We start from the raw sequence: 20,608 nt of genomic DNA, 5'->3' as shown, positions 1-20,608 counted from the left end.
ATGTGCTCTGATTGGAGATAGAATCCACAACCTTGGTGTATTGAGACAACACTCTAACAAACTGAGTTACCTGACCAGGGCCTTCAATAATCTCTTTTTTATTTTTACATAGTATATTTATTGTGCATATTTTTAATGTTATAGAACTTTGTGAAAACTCACCAGTAATATAATGTAATAATACTGCTTAACAAATAGCATAAAAACCAGGGATTGAAACATTAGGCACCTCTTAATTTGTAATCTGTGAGTTATGCTGGGCTCAGTTAGGTGGTTCTGGTCTGAGGTCACTCAAGTGCCTGGGGTGATCTAAGGTGGCCTTCACAGGATAACTCAGCTCTCTTCCACGTATTTTCTTCCCTCTAACAAGCAAGACAGCATGTTCTTCCCAGACAGAGGCTGAATAGTATAAGTAGATGTAGCAATGTGCATCTGGTATATCTGTTTACATTTCATTGGCCAAAGCTAGTCACATGGCTAACCTCAGCACCAGGTAGCAAGAAAATATGCTCCTTTATTAATGCAAAGGACTGCAAAGTCTTATGGGAAAGGACATGGCTATCATGAGGGTGAAGCATCTAAGCCATTCATGGTATCAGTCCACCAGAGAAGTGATGCCCTTCAGGAAAGAAATGGATTAAATGGGTAGATCAGCACCCATTGCTCTATACCAGGCTCACATTTACTATAGGGTACTGTGTGAAAAATAGAGCCATTATCTACTCTTTATAGGGTTAAATGTTCTCCTTATAATTGTGATTCTATTTGTTAAAAATAGGAAAGCTATTTGTGTGGCAAATGAACATTCTATTGTTTGAAAACACCTCTAGTGCCACAATGAGAGCTTAGGACAATGTGGATCAAACAGCAGCAAGTCCTTTGAAATATTCTTGAAAGTGTTCAAACATGGGATAGATGACATTATTTAAGTATTTATAAATGTCAAATCATCTGTTTTAGGAAAAGCTAATAGAATGTCTTGCAGACATTTCAGGTCCCCCCACCAAAATTGCTTCTGTAATCTATTTCTACAGAATTGGCAAATGTGAAAGAAGACTTATTATGGGTCAGTACCAGTGAAAGAACTCTCTGCACAGAGATGGGATTCACAGTCCATTAAGCTTCAGGTCTGCCCTGATGTGGAGTCCCTCTGATGTATTACGTTTATATCCTATTTTTGTTGACTCAGTTACTCTGTCAGCAAAACCAAACATTTTGGCTTGTGGCCCAGCCTCGAGCTGTCTACAGAGGATATGTTTTTGCCTTTACCACCATGACAGTAATGAGCAACTGGCATTAGTTTGATTTGCATAATTGTGTGCTTCCAACTTAGACTCTGTGTCAGTAGGAGACAAGTTATTGTGATGATACCCACAGCATATTATCTGTTTTGTGCCATCAGCATTTATTTATGTAAATTCCATCATTATAAGGGGTCATTTTCCAGCCTTCCACCACAAAATCACATTTTGCACCAATAAGCAAGAAGAAAATACCATAGGAGAAGAGCTGGGCTTACTTTGTCATTCACAGTTGTCAAGGAGTCGCAAACAGCATTTTGGGTGGGTGCTTGATTGTTTGTTTTTTTAGGCTAGTTTGCTTTAAGGACTGTCAGGTACAACGACAATTTAAAAATCTGTCTATAACCATTTGGAACCAATGCCACCAGGCAGACATATTCTCTTTCTCTCTCTCTCTCTCTCTCTCTCTCTCACACACACACACACACAACACACATATACACAACACAGAGCCTAACCAACTCATCTAAGATTTTCTTTAAGAATAATTTATGGTCTAAAAAAATATTTTGTGTTCCCAAGTCGAACATTTTCTTTGATAAGAAGCAGAACTCTATAATTTATTCATGAAAGAGATAAAAAGATAGAATAATTGACTAGGATTCCCCACTTGTAAAAGTACCTGAAAGAATGAACAAGAATTATGTGGAAACCTGAGATTTCATAAACCAAACTTCATAACTCTGTTCACAAAAGAATAGCCAAAGTCAAGTGTGCATTTTGTCATTAGAGGCAGAAGTGTCTCTTAAGTGTTGGTGTGACTGAAGCAGTAATTTATACATTTCTTTGATAGTTATCTCTAGTTAAGCACAAAGGGATGTCAGCATTTAACCCTACTTCAAGGAATGACAATGTAGAAAAAAATGAAGAAGAAAAAAAAAAAGAAGGAAAACCCAGCGCTCAACCATTTTAAATCTAGTTGACACCTGTCAAAAGAAACTGACTAAAAGAAGGATAATTAGAATATTGCTTTATTGTGAGCGCTTAGTTTGCTGCCTGGCCTGTACCATGCTTCAGGCTGGTCAGAGAAGGAAAGAAGGGGAAAAACAATAAAAATGAAAAAAATCCATCCAAAATCGCGTCTCACACTTCGGCAACCTCAGGTTTAACAGTTATCTTTGCAGAGACTCTTACTGGGCGTCCAACTGATCATTCAGCTCAAAATAAAGCTAGAAATTATTTTTAAAAGAGTGCAATGTAAAAACAACATTTGGAAAGTTTATTAAGATAAATTGATGGGATTTCTCTAGATACTTTTCCAACCTTCAGTGCTAAATTCAGAAACAACAGAAAGATATTTTATCAACCCCTAATTTCTTCGTATGATCATTTTTTAATTATTCTATTTTTGTGTATCCTTTTAGTTGTATGTGTGTGTGTTTTCACTTAACTTTTGACACTTTGACAGGTAGGAGGGCACTGATTCACAGGTATACCATACCCAATAGCATAGAATATTTTTTTCTTTAACTCATAACTAAAATATATTTCTTATGACTTTCCCCCCATTCTCTCCATTGCAATTGCCCTTCTCAATAATATTATCCTTTATTTTGTGTTTTATGGGTGAAATGTCTCATCTAAAACATGTTGAATGCCCTACCACTTTGACTACTATTTTTGACCACTTGTATCAAATGAAACTGGGTGAGGAATACAGTGATCAAACAACAGACACCACACAGACTACACGGTTAGGAATTATTAGGATTAATTTGCAGCCATCTATACTATGTATGTGACATTTGTCAGCCTTTTCACATGTTAGCCTCAGTTTCCTCATTTGTAAAATGCAATGGGGCTCTGTGATCTTTGAAACACCATGAGAATTTAGTTTATCATTTGCTTGACTTCGCATTTGGATAGTACTAGGAATGGAAATGTTAGGTCTCCTGATGTTATTTTTTTGTGTGGGCTAACTCTCAAAGGGAGACAAAAATGTGCTCAAAGAAGCACAAAGCCAGGCAAACAGAGCACACATTCTCTTAGGAATGCCCTCTCAAAAAGTGTTCAAACAAGTGACTGAGGAGAACGGCAAAGCTGCTCATGGAAGAAAAGCTGGGAGGAGCAAAGATGTGGCCACTGCTTCATCCACCATGGGTGAGGGACACCACACACACTCTGCAGGGACAAAGCAGCCTTTCCGAAGAGCCGCCTTGTACATGGAGAAGTGCAAGTTGAAAGACAACATGAATTGTTACCTAAAAACCAGAGGCCAGAACAGCAACCCTGGGAAAAATAACGCAAACCCCCAAGTGGGACAAGACAACTGCAGGATGCAGTTTAAGGAACGGAGGGAGGTGCCTGTGGGGTGCTTGAGCAGGAAGAACTGAGGGAAATGACAGTAGCAGTCAGGAAAAGTTAATATGTTTGGCCACAGGGACTGACAGAGGCATCTGGAAACAATGAAAGGCAGAATTTATTTCTCTCTACAAGTTTTCTTTGAAAATAACCCACTAGTGGAACAAAAACCATAATAACAATATCCTTAACATTTCATGCTTTGTGTTTAAAAACAGATCTAAGAAACAAACACAAAATTCTGGCTTTGTTAATTAACTGGAATTTTGATTTACAAAGCAATACTTTACAAGCTTTCTGATTTCATGAGGTCTTATTTCACTTTGGAGAAACCATGACCATAGAAGAGGATTTAATGAATACATACATACATACATGTCAATATATCAATATATCTATATCTATATATATATATATAGATATAGATATATATAGATATAGATATATATGGCTACCCCTTTCTCAACCTTTTTTGGACATATGGAAATATAATGGAAGGAAAGAACAAAACACTCAATGCTGTCTTTTCTTGGCTAATGACAAAGGAAAAAACCCACATGGATCATTTATAACATGTAATGTCCTCATATCAAAGATAACATAATCAGAGGAGAGTGGCTTGCAAACTACCCAATTGACTCAGCAGGTATTACCAAAATATTTGCAGGTTGCTTGGTAACTCAATTAAAATCTATTTAAATCCCAGATCATTAGTGACTGAAAATCACTATTATTTGATGGCTCATCTCAGTCCAGTTCTTAGGGGAGATTTTCTTACATTAAAAAAACCACCACATATTTGGCACTAATTGGCTCCCTAGGTGGCAATCTCCGCCTATAGGCCAAGAATTGAATGGACCTGGGAGGTTAAGCTCTTCCCCACCCTGTGGGCTGGTGCTTCTCTGCACAGGATGAAGGACATTTGTGGGTTAATGTAAGATTTTCACACAGATATTACCTGTCTTTAGATAAATTGAGATGTTCTGTATTTAAGGATATTGTATTGGTGTCAAGTTCTTTTTTAAATTAAGTTCTATTTGGCACTTTCTTATTAATAGACCTCTTTTCTCCTCCTTCCCCAAACTTATAATAATTAACAGGAAGAATATTAAAATTTAGCATCCCAAATGAGAACCTGCATGACAGACATTGATGCTATCCAAAAAACAGGCCTACATTAAAAGGGAAATTGTTTCTTCACTAAAATTAATGGGTTGGTAACCTTGTTCCTTTGCTGAATATGATAGAAACTTCTGTAAAGAATGACAGAGTTCCACAGCATATATATATATATATATACATACATACATATATATGTATATATACATACATACATATATATATGTATATATATATACACATACAAATAAAAACTTAGCATTGAGTTTTTCTGTGTGTTGAAAATTGGTCTGAAATGGAACTTTTTTAGATAATGGGTTTTCCATAGATGTAGAATTGAAAGTAGTGGGCAAATTCAAATTTAGTGAAGAGACCTACATATGGTGAACATATGGTTAGAGAATTCTAGATTCACTACTAGAAATGATATTTTAATTACATATGTCGATCTTGGACATTTGACTGTGAAGAAAAGCATGATGCAGAGTATTGTGAAATCAATTCATCACATTTGTGGTACAATAACTGACGTACACACAAAGGATAATGAGGGCAATGGGTAATAACAAGAAGTCATGAGAATAAATTTAATATATAGAAGTGGACTAAGAGCAGAGCTGGCTCTGGGGGCACCAAGGCTACCTCCTAGGTCCTAGTGCTCTTTCCCTACAAAGCTGAAAATAAGGATTTGCAAGAACATTTTTTAGCTCAGCAATTGTGAGATTTCTTCAGAGAAAGCCCTTGACATTCTCTTTCTACTGAAATCTACTTTTGGTGTACTGGGATATGAAAAGTCAGTTATATTTTCTCTTCAAGATTTTTAACAAAAATTGTAAAATGACGACACCTGCTGAATTTATTGGACTGTAGCATTTTTCTAACATGAATCTCTGGGGATTCACTACAAGAAATATTTAACTAGCTATATGGATAGTTTTAGTTTCATTTGGTCACAGTGCTATCTAGAAAGAAAATAGACTTATTGAGTGATCATGAAAGAAACAGTGGGGAAACCCTTAATATTTTTATAACAATAAACTTCATCAACATAGACATGAAGACCACAAAGATGCAGTGCCTGACTGAGTTGGTAAAGTGTACTAGCTTCCAAACACGAACGAATCAGAAAAATTGAGGGGTTTTTTTCTGAGTTATTGACCGAGAGTAGTGGATCATAATGATTTCTTATTTTTCTACCTTTATTATTAATAACTATTTTTAAATTTGAAACTAGCATCTCACAATTTATTTTGAGCAGGTGATCTTTCATTCAATTCCTTGCAGCTTAGGCTTTGAGGAGGCAAGTTCCCAAGCACTGTTTTTCAACTGATTTCTACGGGAATATGTATAATCCAGTTAATTCCCATGAGCATTTAATAGACATCACTCGTTTTCTACAGTGGCTGTGGTATGTTTACAGCCCACATTGGTAAAGATGATCCAGTTTGAGACGTACTCGAAAGTGTCATGGAGCATAGAAGACACTGCAGGGGTTATTTCAAAGCACATGTTTTTTGGGTTTTTTTTTTTGTATTTTTCTGAAGCTGGAAACGGGGAGAGACAGACAGACTCCTGCATGCGCCTGACCGGGATCAACCCGGCACGCCCACCAGGGGGCGATGCTCTGTCCCTCCGGGGCGTCGCTCTGTTGCGACCAGAGCCACTCCAGCGCCTGGGGCAGAGGCCAAGGAGCCATCCCCAGCGCTCGGGCCATCTTTGCTCCAATGGAGCCTCGCTGCGGGAGGGGAAGAGAGAGACAGAGAGGAAGGAGAGGGGGAGGGGTGGAGAAGCAGATGGGCGCTTCCCCTGTGTGCCCTGGCCGGGAATCAAACCCGGGACCCCTGCACGCCAGGCCGACGCTCTACCACTGAGCCAACCAGCCAGGGCCCAAAGCACATGTTAATCCATGAATTTCTTACAACACAGCAGTTTAGCAGGCAAAGTTTAAAAAACAGTAGTCCCAAGAGTCCAATGGAATAAAAAGTTTGGTGTTCAATTAATTTAGAGAATGTGGCATGCTCACCCTTTCATTGGAGAGTCACAGACCATAATAAAGCCTTTGAGAAAACCCAAAGTAAGAGGCAGGCATTGTTTATTTCCTCAACCTAGATTTTCCTACATGACTTTGACCATAAATCTATTTTTTCCCTTAATTCTATTTACTTGTATTTCAAAGAATAAAGTCTCTAATAAAGCAACTAGGCACCCTCTGTACAAATACCCAGAGATTTTCTGAGAATATGTGATTGTATTAGTAAGCTATTTCTTGTATTGAATGGGTATTGCTTCCTTGTTGCTTTCACCTATTCATTGTTACCATGTACTGTAAAAACACATAGTGAATATCGACCTGTGGCAATATCCTAAGTGTTTTAAGTCAAAGAAACAATTTTTCTCTATGACTCCTCTCCTGTTAGTTAAGCAACCTCAGACCTTGACTCATTCCTTCTATGCCACAGTTTCAAAAACATTCTTCATTTCTGAACATACTTCAGTTCACTGCCACCCCTCTTAAGGGCAGCACAGCGATAGATACAATATCCCAAAGGGCTAGAACAGAGCAGAGCAGAGGGAGGCTATCACCTCCCCTATGGAGTAGTCAGTAAGTTACCATGGAGTCAGGGTTACTTGCTCTGCTTTGGCTAAGAATGACTGTAACAGATGTTTAGTGTGGTGGGCAGAATTCTAAGATGGCTCCAGGATTTTCTGACCCTCACATGTTCATTTTATGAACAGCCCCTGGGACTATGAATATGGTAAATTTTACTCACATAATTAGATTAACTTATGACATAGTTGACCTTAAGATAGGATAGCCCTGACATGATCAAACAAGCCCTTGAAAAGTTGAAAAATAAAGTTTTCTCTGCCTGCTCCCAGACCAGTAAGTCAAAGTTTCAAAGCAGGAGAAAAATTCAAAGACTTGTTCCTAGCTTGAAGCTGGAGGGCGGACCACATGGCGTGGGATGTTAAGGGACATTTTGGAGCTCAGAGCAGCCATTGGCTGGTAGCCAGCAAAGAAATAGGGCTGCAGTCACAAAACCATAAGCACCTGAATTTGGCCAAACACCTGAATGTTCTTGAGAGTAGATTCTTTTTAAATAGTTGAGATGAAAAGTTAGTCTAATGCCTTGATTTTAGCATTGTAGGGCCCTGAACAGAGAACAGAGTAACATTATGCCAGATTTAGTAGTTTGTAGTAGTTTGTTGCACAGCAATAGAAAACTGATAAATCCAGATAACCAAAGCTCACCATATTTTGTTTGTGTATGTGTTTTGTGATATATGTCAATAATGCATTTTCTATTTTCTCTGCATGAACGACTTTAAGTATCCTACATATATAAATATTACTTGTATGCCTCATTTTCTTTGCTTCCAATAAGGTGCTGTCAGGTTTCAACCATTTTTCTGATTCACAGATTTCCCCAAAAGTTCATATTTTATGGACATACAGAATTATCTCACTTTTTATAATTCTGTGGACTTTTCATTACGATAAGCTCTTTCAATTCTAGATTCTAAGCTAAAAACATGTGACACACTGATTAAATATTTATAATAACTATTTACCTTTTCCCACTAAGACTATAAGGTTACTCTGATGATTACCCAAAACTTAGTATTATAGTGCTGATTGATCTCTAGTATTGATTATGACCTCTTTTGTCATTTGCTTCTTCTTATGAGTTACCAGACATCTTCTGCACTATTACCTTTCTTACTTACATTTTTTTTTGTTTTTTATAATAAGTAAATTTAATGATTTCTTCTATTTCTTCCCTTACATTTTACTTTGAACCTAGACAGTTCTTATAGCACTTATTCTTTGACCAGCTATCTTAGCCTATCATCTTAGCCTATTAAGCAATAGTCTAAGATACACCTATCTGTTCCATGGTACCCTTTTGTACAGAAGCTCTTTACTGCCCCTACCTCATTTCTCTTGCAGAATCCCAGCCTTAAAATACGTGAAATGGCGAGTTGTTACCTGGGGTCCCATACTGTTTAGTGTTACATTTCTAAAGGTATTTGTTAACCCTCTTCTTTTGGTCTTTCTGTTCTGTATGAATAAGTCATTGGAGAGGGGTGCTGGCTCCTCCTTCTCTGTTGAGTCTACGTGCCTACATCTCAGTTTGGAATTTAGACTAATGTGCATTGAAGGACAGTATATTTTGAATCCCATTTCCTGGGATTACTACAGTATTCTATGACTGGCTGGCTAACAGTAATCTTAGTAAACAAGAAAACATCCCCTTCCTTTTTGTATTTTTAATGAAAATTAAGGACTTATACTTTGAAAATTATTCCAGCTACTATCTAATTTGAAACTGTCTAGAGACTATGCTACTAAAATTCAAAGATTAATAATTATTATAAGCTGAATGTGTCTCCCACTCCAAATATATATGTTAAAACCTGATCTAACCTGAAGATATTTGTGAGAACTTTGGGAAGTGTTTAGGTCATGAGGGTGAAGCCCTTATGAATGGATAGTGACCTTATAAAAGAGACCCCAGTCAGCTTCCTCACTCCTTCCTTTATGTGAGGACAACGATGAGAAGATGACTGTCCATAAAAAAGGCTGTTCTCATCAGACATTAAATTTGCTGGCATCTTAATCTTGGCCTTCCTAGTCTACATACAGAACTGTGAGAAGTAAATATCTGTTCTTTAGGCCACCAAATTATGCAAAAAGCCAGAATGACATTTGCCTTAAATTGCAACATGGTTCCCAGCTCTCAGGAAAAGCAAAGGAATTATCTGATTCTTCAGATAACAAACTTTAGAGAAAGTTCTCTCTTCGGTCTTGACATCCCAAAGAGTAATTATTGAGTTCAAGCACCTCCATTAACCTTTGGTTTACTCATATACTGTTATCTTTTGTCACTATTATTTATTTTCATTGCAGCTAATTTAGTTCTGAAACTTGAGTAATTGATACGTGTGTGTACATATGCATATATGGAGTGATTTGTTTAGTTATCATATTTTCCAGGAATTTTTCTATGTTTTCCTCTTTGCTTATTCATTCTGAAACTCATTATTTTACTTTCCTATTATCTTAGAAATGTAGAAAATACATTTGAATTTTTCTCCAGAAAATTTTTAGTTAGCATTTTCCTAATTAAATTCAACATTTTTGTGAATATTTACTTTTAATATCTATAGTCCTCTTCAATTTTAATTCCCAAACCCCAAATCTAAACATATTCTTTAACTTCACAAATTTGGCCACTCATCAGTAGATATTCTCTTCCATCCTCTTTATTCAATAACAGTAAGTAATCATTTGAACATATTTATGTGACTTGGATAGCATTTTCCATTTTTTATACACTCTTTAATAATAACACAATGTTTTCTTCCGTTACGTACTTTAATCTAATAGCACAGTGACAGCTAAATGTGTTCAGCTCTACAGTCACTGAGAAAAAAAAATGTAGAGAAAGGTCATTAGGTCATTTTGAATACTTGTGAGCCAGTCTTTTCCTTTAGCATTGAAACAGATGATTGTTTCCTTGGTTGAATTTCAGATGAAATGGGCGACATGAATTTAAGGGGCATGTGTACTGAAAATTAGTATTTTTAAATGTCAAAATCATGCTTCACTCAATGGTGAGCCATGACTGAATGGAGAACCAAATCATGTGTTCATCTTTGGCTTGTTAGGACATTTATAGTCCTTTATTGGAATAATGGCAAGGATCTTCTGCGGTCATTAAGTTGTTCTTTGATTGCTCCTTGACTTGCTTATTATTTCCTTTGCCAAAGACAGCTGAATTTATATAATTTAAATCTGTGGATCAAGTGACTACATTGTTTAAAATGATATAGTAGTATCACTATTTACATTTTACTTCACTCACCTTGTAATTAGATTAAAATAAAGTATCTTTTATTTTATTTACTCTCATGATACAGTTTAAACTTTTATCTTTTATTTTACTTCATGGAAATAAAAATCCCAGAAAAAATAAATGAAGACAGGAAGATGAAAGAGAAATTTGTAATTATCGAGCATATATTCTATAACAATAATTCTGCATGTTGGAAGCCATGAAATTTTTAAAACAATTTCACAAAAATGCATTATTCTATCCACATTATGGATAAGAAAATAGATCCAGAAAGATCATTTGGTGAAGATCATATATATATTACATACAGGTGCTTCTCTGCCTTACCAGGAAGTATACAGATTCCAAAGCCCAAGTTATTCCCAAAAAGCCTTCCACCCTGTCACCTGAGCTCATTCCTATGTTAAGAAAAGGCTCTTGGGAAAGCAAATTGAGGTTTCCAAGGTCTCGTTAACGGTCCCATAATTCAAGTACAGCAGTTTATCCCATTTGTAAGAAACAGGAAATTTCTATCTTGTGGTTCTGATTCATGTATACCCTAATCTCAAAGAGGTCTAATGTTTTATCAAGAGCTTTGTGAACTGAAATCCAGATGAGGTTTTTTTCTTCTTCTTTAAAGTTACTGGAAGTAAAATGTTTATATAAACAACATAGAAGTGCTTCAGACTTTTAGATTAAAAACAAAACTTCAATTCTCAAGTTTATACTATAATGATGTGTCATAGATGTAGTAAAACATATTTATTGTTTATGCTTTTGATTGCCTAAAATTAGCATTATAAACACAAGTATGATTTTTCTCCTTAGCACTTATGAAGGGAGTGTGTGTGTGTGTGTGTGTGTGTGTGTGTGTGTGTGATGCATTGGTAGAGTACTTAAAAAAATACCAATATTTCTAGAAATTTTTTTCTATACAAGTCAATATTGTATATCAGACCATTACTGAAGTTGTACTTGAATACACAATGCCACTGATTTCATGCAATGTTAAAGACATAAGTTTTTTTGTTTTTTTTTTTGGTATTTTTCTGAAGCTGGAAATGGGGAGAGACAGACAGACTCCCGCATGCACCCGACCGGGACTCACCCGGCATGCCCACCAGGGGCTACGCTCTGCTCACCAGGGGGCAATGCTCTGCCCCTCCGGGGCATCGCTCTGCCGTGACCAGAGCCACTCTAGCGCCTGGGGCAGAGGCCAAGGAGCCATCCCCAGCGCCCGGGCCATCTTTGCTCCAATGGAGCCTTGGCTGTGGGAGGGGAAGAGAGAGATAGAGAGGAAGGAGGGGGCGGGGGTGGAGAAGCAAATGGGCGCTTCTCCTATGTGCCCTGGCCGGGAATCGAACCCGGGTCCCCCGCACGCCAGGCCGACGCTCTACCGCTGAGCCAACCGGCCAGGGCCAAGACATAAGTTTTTAAATCATAGAAAGCCTGGTATTTCAGAATCATTAAAAGTGAACTTCCTGGCCAAACTTGTGGTGGCACAGTGGATAAAGCACTGACCTGGAATGCAGAAGTTGCCGGTTCAAAACCCTGAGCTTGCCTGGTCAAGGCACACATGTGAGTTGATGCTTCCTGCTTCTCCCCCCCTTCTCTCTCTCTCTCTCTTTCTCTCTCTTCCTCTCTCTCACTACTCTCTAAAATTAATAAGTAAATAAAACCTCTTAAAAAAACTAAACATCAAAAAAAGTGAACTTCCTAATTCATTAAAAATAGTTTAGACTGTAGTGGAAACAAAAATTGGTTGGACTTTAGTGCACTAAGGAAATAAATCCTTTTCTGTATAGACTGAGTTCCTAATGTCACAAGTCAATTTAGAAATTATGCACAAGAAAATCTTTTTTCATTCACTGTACCAATGTATTTAGCTTAATCATGAGCATCAGTGGAGACAGAGATTGAAAAATAAATTGTTCACTGTCTCCTACACAAAACCCAAATAAGAAACTTTATACTCTGCATAAACTCCATCTCTGAAATATGCTTTTGAAAGGCCTGGATAATTATATGTAGCATTATAGAGACTCTTGTGTTTATAAATATTTTCAAAAGCCTTTGAAATTGTTTGTAAATCCAAAGTTTATAAATGACTTATGAAATCCACAAATTTGCTAAATATGTTTCTGCATTTTTGTATTATGCTCTGTGATTTTTCTTTCTATGTGGTGTAAGTAAAAAAATGATATACAATATGGCTAGATGAAACTAAAATTTCCAAACAAAATAAGCATCTGTTTTTCTAATTTAGTTTTTGAATTATGTTGGTTTCACAATTGATTATACTGCAAACAATGTGGTTCAAATGACAATGACATTGATTACAATTCTATGTTGCACTAAGAGCAACTTTTATTCATGATTGTCAACTCTCTTAACTAGCAATAACTAAGCCTTTCTGCACCTCTGTACCTTGGGTATTGTTTTACCCAGTCTGATGCATGTTGATCTGTAGCTCTGCAGTTGGCTGACACAGTTTTCATGAAGTCAGAGATGGTTAGAATTTTAAAGACTGGGTTGAAATAGCTTATCTTTTGGTGTACACTTTAAAATTTTGAAGCAAGCTACTTATGACTGTGCTCATCTTTCCAGGACTTGGAAATGATTCTTAGCTCAGGGACCATGGGCCAAGTGAGCTTTGCCTCACCATTAATTTCTACTTTCTTTATGCTTCTGTGCAGTGTGTTCCTGCTTCCTCCCTTAGTCAGTAGAAGAAGCTCTAGTATAAGTGGATAACAAGCCTCTGAGTATTATCCTGCCATCGAGGTCTTTGATTCATGGGATAGTTTCCATTAGTTGCTTTAGTTCAAAATTACACTTTGTAGATCATCTAAACATTCATACCAACACCCTAATTTATTATTATTTTTATGTAGGTTGTGTCCAAATAGACTATGAATCCTTCAAAAGAAGGAGAAATTTTTCTTTTTTTTTTTTGTATTTTTCTGAAGTTGGAAACGGGGAGGCAGTCAGACTCCCGCATGTGCACGACCAGGATCCACCTGGCATGCCCACCAGGGGCCGATGCTCTGTCCATCTGAGGAGTTGCTCTGTTGCAACCAGAGCCATTCTAGTGCCTGAGGCAGAGGCCATGGAGCTATCCTCAGCGCCAGGTCCAACTTTTTGCTCAGATGGAGCCTTGGCTGTGGGAGGGGAAGAAAGAGACAGAGAGGAGGAAGAGGGGGAGGGGTAGAGAAGCAGATGGGCGCTTCTCCTGTGTGCCCTGGCCGGGAATCAAACCCGGGACTCCTGCTGACGCTCTACCACTGAGCCAACTGGCCAGGGCCAAGAAGTAGAAATTTTGTATTCTCTGTATCTTCACCCTGTCATTTGTTCTTTCAGCAAACAACTACCAAGTAACAACTATGTTTCAAATAGTACAGAGTCAGTCCTGGCTCATAGGACCAACTAAATACAGCCTCCTAGTTAAAATACTTATTGTTTCAATAAGGTGAAAACATAAGAAAAATTCACTAGAGACTGAGTTGACCAGTGTACTCTACTGAATTATTTTCATAGTGCAATATAATATCTATAATATCAAAGCATTTACACTGTAATTTCTGTAGTTACAACATCTTTTCCTGATGACTACCATTTTGTACTTTCTCTGTTGAGTGGTAATCGTATTACTTTATGTACTGGACATGGGAAACTCTGAATCATCTCCCAAAGGTTTTGCTTTTACTATGAAACCTTCAGTGATTTTATTAGTTTTTAGTTGTATATTAAAATACCACTTTTGTCTTATAAGTAAGTTAAACTTAATGGCCATTTTTTTAAAATGACAAGAACAATATGTTATAATCAGGTATTAAATGGGGATCATTTCTTGACAATGAAAGTAGATTAATTTTAACGTGAGCTTTATCAAATGGTATTATATACCACAGCAAGAAGAAATTGCCAGCTGAAGTGTTTAATTACTACCTCACTAAGAGAGCCAAAAATGGTCTATTACCTGATTCCTTTTTCATGCCATTTTGACATTACCCAGACATGCAAACTGTACTTGAATGGTCTCATAATTCAATAGATAACCAACCCAGTTCTGGAATCTGGCAAACTTGGGTATAAAACCTGCTTTTGGCTTCTTATGAATTGTATAATCATGGGATATTATTTTGTCTTATGTAAAACTCAGTTTTGTCATCGAGAAATGGAATCAAATAGTATTTTCATGAATTAATTCCTGGGAAACTTAGAAAACAGTCTAGTGCAAAGCAACTACTCAAGAAATGTTAACTAATGGTATTATAATGGGCATCTTTTTTTTTTAAATGAGAAGAGGGGAGATAGTGAGACAGACGCCCGCATGCCCCCAGCAGGGATTCACCCGACAGCCCACGTGGGGCCGATGCTCAAATCAACCAAGCTGTCTTCAGCTACTAGGCCGACGCGTGAGCCATTCGAGCCACTGGCTATGAGAGAGGAAAAGAAAGAGAAGGGGGAGAGGAAGGCGGAGAGAAGTAGATGGTTGCTTCTCTTCTGTGCCCTGACCAGAAATCAAACCTAGATGTTTGGCACACCGGGCTGACTCTCTATCCATTGAGTCAACTGGCCAGGGTCAATCGGTTTCAAATAAATTTGTGCAAAATTTATTGGAATATATGAATCAAGTTATATAAGATCACAGATAAATTAGTAAGTTATTAACTGGTTAGGAAACAACAGATACTTTTGGTGATTTTCAATATATCACTAGTACACAGAGTCTCGGTACATAGTTTTATTGAAGAAACCATAGAATCACTTAGTAACTATAAGAGATATTTAGCCATCACATCATCACAGCACCACTATGACATACGTAGGTAATGTGGTACCCATTTTACAAGTGAGGAAAGTGAGAGTCAGAATGAGACAGTGATTTTTCAGGCTAGAATACCTGTGAAAGGAGCAGGCCTTGATTCTAGGTGTATTACTTTCACATGTTGTATGCTGTCCAATAGCCTGCCATTCTAATTAACACTAATTAAATATAATTAGCAATTAGTTTTGTCAAAAGAGTCAAATCATCACTGCTGATCTAATAATTAAATGCCTATTGCTTGCTAAATACTATGCAACAGGTTTTAGTACATATTTTTATAACACAATTTTTTCAGTCATTAGCTATACTTGTTGGGAATCAACTCGGCTGTTAGACTAGCTATCAGAAACATTCCAAAGAAGTTATATTTCTCATTATAATGAGCTTACAATGTCATAAAAGAAAGGCACAAGTAATCACACTTTTATACAACAATATACTGTGTCACTACAATGAATTTTTATTCCAGTATCCCCATCTTAAATATAAAGAAAGGAGACTTAGTAACTGTCAGACAATAATTAATATAAGGAACAGCCTGCCTTTAAACATAAACCGTTCTATTACTTATCCTCTAAATTTTTTTCTATATACTCTGCCCACAGTCATTGCCAGCAATGGATTTTTCATGCTTAGAAACACAACTCTTCACATAGCTGCATCTTGATTGGTGTGGTTCTAAGCCTGTCTAGCTCTGATCAAAGAGACTGTTTTATAACATACAATAGGAAATATGGAAGATACTGTTGTGTACATACTAACCACCATTACCCACCTTCTTCTTTATTAAAAATAACAATTTTGTTCAGGTATCTCATAGCCATGGATTTCTGCATTCTCCTTAGCTCCAGGAAGTAAATTATAATTAGCCAAAAAAAAAACAAACAGGGCAAGTCTATTCTCCTGGACAGTTAGGATTAGTCTGATCATACAGTTCTGGCAAATAGATTGAGAACAGACATCAGCTGGGAGCCATCTGGATAGAGTCCATTAAAGGGGTACACAGAAGGAAAGATTCCATTTTATGCTACCCTAGATTTTGTAGCCATCTTGGGTCCATAAAATGCAGACCAACTTATTGAGGATGACAGATAATAGAGAAAGACATTAGGTCATTGATAATATCAATACATCACTGCATTAGTCAATCCTCATATCACTTTACCTCTAGACTTCTAATTATGTGAAATAATAAATTTTTGCTTATTGCTAAAGCAACTTTGTGTGAAATTTTTTTGTATTTCTAGGAAAGAAATCTAAAAATATATTTTTGTGGGATTCCTCACATAAGATCTTAAAAAAATCTTTGTTTTCTTTTTTGAATTATTCTCATGTTCCTCTTCTATTTTTTTTTTTTTTTGTTTGTTTTTTTGTGACAGAGACAAAGAAAGGGACAGATAGGGACAGACAGGAAGGGAGAGAGATGAGAAGCATCAATACATTGTTGTGGCTCCTTAGTTGTTCATTGATTGCTTTCTCATATGTACCTTGACCATGGGGCTACAGCAGACTGAGTGACCCCTTGCTTAAGCCAGCAACCTTGGGCTTAAGCTGGTGAGCCTTGGTCAAATCAGATGAGCCCATGTTCAAGCTGGCAACCTCTGGATTTTGAACCTGGGTTCTTCTGTTCTAATATATATTTCAATCACATGTATATCTTAAATCATTTTATTGAAGGACTTAAGATGAAGTTTAAATTCTTTGATTGGTCCCAACTTTGGATATCAAACATTGAATTGTGAAAAAAGCTATAGTATGAGGCACTTAAAAGACACTTGAAGAAACTTATAAATTTTTTTTTCTTCAAAATCAGTATCTGGTAACTGGTTTGTGTTGTAAAAACAGTTATGGCTGAAGAGAAAATGGAAGCAGCCAACTTGAGACACACGTTAATAGAATTAACCCAAAAGATGGCAATGCTGCAAGAACCTGTGATTATACAACCAATGCCTGGAAAGAGGTCCCCTGGGAAGAACGGCTTTTTTGACCCACACCTGTGAGTGGTAGAAAATGCCACCCCCCACTGAAGGACTCACCTACTGGACCTCTCTATGCTAAGCAGCTCAATTGAAGAGATGTTTCCAGAAGTGAATTTGCTCCAGACTGTGGTGCAGCTTCCATGATGAATAGCAGCCCAAGAAACCCTTACCCTTGTAAAGTGAAGCCTCAAGGCAAGGTGAATATGTCTGCAGAAGGGCCCCTTCTTTTCCAGAGGTGCCCCTCATAGCGTCCCCTATGGGAGGGCCTATGCCACCACCTATTTGATGTGGACCACCTTCTCAACTCTGCAGGCCTCAGCCATTTTCATCATCAGGTGGTCCTGGCCCACCTCTAAGTTTAAGATCATTTGCACCAGCATTCTACCGGAAAGTGGGATGTGACTTTTGACCCTTCAGAATTTGTACTAGTATACACACATTAGACCATTAGGCTCTCCTGGCCTTCAAAACTCATGTTTTTAAATGTCTAAGCCCCTTTTTAAATTAAAACATACTTGAAATGCTTGGAAAACTATCTTTTACACTAAAAACATGTTTTCTTATCATGCAATGGTTTTTAACCTCCCTTTCATTTATTATATTTGAAATGTTCATAAGCAAAATACATACATACATATACATATACACATATATATACATATATACGTATGGTCTGACTTTCTCAAAGTAGAGCAGAAACAGGGCCATAAAGCCAATTGCAATATATAAATTTGGGTTGCAAATCAATCAAAAAGCGATTCTCATTTACTCAACCTTATTACAAAAGTAGAAGACAGATGCAACTAAGATAAAATTTATAAATAAAACCATCCAAGAGAAATAAGAGTAACTTGTTATGCAGATATGCTAAGCTATATTATTCTTATTTTAGTCAATGTATAGCAGTACTTTAGGAGAAGTTGCAGAAAGTAAATATGTGTTTTGCTATCATTTTTTGTTTGGTTGTATAATAAATATTTACATACAAAAAAATGGGATGCAACATAATTTTTTTTTACACAGTGGCTACCACATAGAGATGGCAATTGGTAGACAAGTAACTGAAAAGCTGCAATTTACTGCCATAAATCTTAAATAAAGAAGATGCAGGCAATAATTCCAGGAATGCCTAACCATCTGAGAATTGATGGTAGAGGATTTTGAGTGGGTTAGAGAAAAAGGCCTTCCACAGAGAAAGCAGCACTTGATTTGAATCTTAAAGAATGTAATGAGGGAGTTGTAAATAGCATAGGGTAGCTAGAATGCATCCTCCATGTAGAAGTGGCAGGAAATTAAGCTGGAAAGGTAAGTAGAAACCAAATTGTGAACAGGGAAATATTATAAGGAATTTTACATTAAGGTAGTGAGGAGTGGACAGTGGAATTAGGTAACTGGTAAGGTGATTATTTAACTTACTAAATGTATTATCCAAACTAAAATAATTTTTAGAGTAAAAGGGTGTACAATTAATAACTATGTTAGATAATAAGTATAAATGGGGACTGTTTGGGTTAAACTAGGGTAAACAGGCAGTCTAGTCAAACTGGAATATATTCAAGAATCTTTATTTGACATAATTAATGTACATAATGGCCAATCTCTTCCAAAGGTGGTGAGTGAAGACAAAGAGCGTAGGATCATCTTCAGGTGTCTGAGACAGAGAAGACTGATGGTAATTACTTTCACCGTATTAACAAATATGAAAGAAAGATCAAGATTTCAACAAGGGAAAATGAGTTATATTTTCAATATGTTGAGTTTGAGATGCTGGTAGGAAATTTACATAGCCATGTCTATAGGAACCTGAAAGGTGGATTAGGAAATCAACAAAGAGATGTTCAGTACTAAGATGAAACTTTGAGAATCATTAAAATCAGATGTTAGTTGAGCTGTAGCGAGAGTTACTTTTGTCTTTTTGTCTCACTACACAGAGTGAGAAAAGGTAACCAAAGAAAATATTCTCATAAAAAAATGTGTCATATGAAAGAAGAGCACCCTGTGAAGGAAATTGAAAAAAGTAATCAAAGAGAAAAAAAGAAAATAAAGAGTTCTGTAATGGAAGAAAAGATGAGAATTATTTTAGGAAAGATGCCCAAGTGCCTTTTGCTTTATCTGGAAACAGATCTCCCTTATCTGTGAGAACCCCATCTCCTGTGCTCCCTGCCCCCCCCCCACACACACACACACTTTCACACCAGGTTGATCATTTAATACCAGTTATTATGCTCATCCTTCTCGGGTAATGATGATTGCTTCAAGGATAGTCACATTACTTAAAACTTTTTCTCCCAGGTATTTTTTCTTGATTGAATTGGCACATGGAGACATCTTGCTGAAAAAGAGAACATTCCAATACCAGAATTCAGAAGATACTGTCCAAAAGATCCTGACTGATATCTATGACTCAGCCCTGATTCCTCTACTCCATATACCCTATTTTGTTTTTCCTTAGACTCTCTGGGTTAAAATAAATTTCAAAATTTTACCTAGAATTAGTTTCTGTGGCTTGCAATCAAAGAACTCTAAATCATGCTAAAACTGGTCACTGCAAGTGGAGTGTTACATGTAATGGTATCTAACAAGTTGTTTGTTGAGTAGAGGTAGGTGGAGGACAATTAAGTTCCTCTCCCAGAGACACCAACAGACGACTAAAAATACAGCCAAGGCTTCAATCCACCTACTATCTGATGTGTTTTGTGAATTAACCATGTGCTAATGAAATTGGAATGTTAGCATACTTGATATAAAAAAATGTTAGGAAGTTGAAGTGCGTAGGCTTCTCTGTGTTGTCTTCAACATGATTCTATGAAAAGAAAATATTTCATCTGCGTTGGTTCATGTAGAAGTAAAGAAGTAAGGCTATTCAACCTTCCCAAGGGGGGTCATTTATAATTTTGGTTAGTAGTTCAACAAGCTTAAATGTTTGCTAATAATTTCTCCGGTTAAATGAAAACAGCTGACTCTCTCTTCTTACTAAAATTACTGTGAACCCCAGCAGGAGCCAAGAGATGTGGTGGTAGATTCATGCAGGAACAAAAAGAAGCTAAAGAAGGTGATGAGACCCACTGACTACCCAGTTTTCTACCACAAACCTCCTGCTGTATATTTTCTGGTTGGTAAATAAAAATTATTATCACTAATGGGAAAGAAAAGAAATTCACTCATGTATAGTAGTGGCAAGTGGGAATATTAGATTAATAGTGCTTTACTATTAATTGGTGCCTTTTGCTTAGTACCCCC

At 36.9% G+C, this 20,608-nt stretch overlaps 1 long non-coding RNA gene across 1 annotated transcript in view; it reads left to right on the top strand.

The window, feature by feature from the left end:
- LOC136397720 (uncharacterized) overlaps window positions 1-19,853 on the top strand; it is a 76,068-nt gene extending 56,215 nt beyond the window's left edge. Inside the window, exons 2-3 of the long non-coding RNA XR_010749906.1 lie at window positions 18,978-19,040; window positions 19,661-19,853. This is a non-coding gene — a long non-coding RNA (uncharacterized lncRNA). The remainder of the gene's footprint in view (window positions 1-18,977; window positions 19,041-19,660) is intronic.
- Window positions 19,854-20,608: the final 755 nt, after the last annotated feature.

Source organism: Saccopteryx leptura, chromosome 3 (genome assembly GCF_036850995.1).
Source record: "Saccopteryx leptura isolate mSacLep1 chromosome 3, mSacLep1_pri_phased_curated, whole genome shotgun sequence".
Classification (NCBI taxonomy): Eukaryota; Metazoa; Chordata; class Mammalia; order Chiroptera; family Emballonuridae; genus Saccopteryx; species Saccopteryx leptura.
This window is presented reverse-complemented; position numbering and strand designations above follow the sequence as displayed.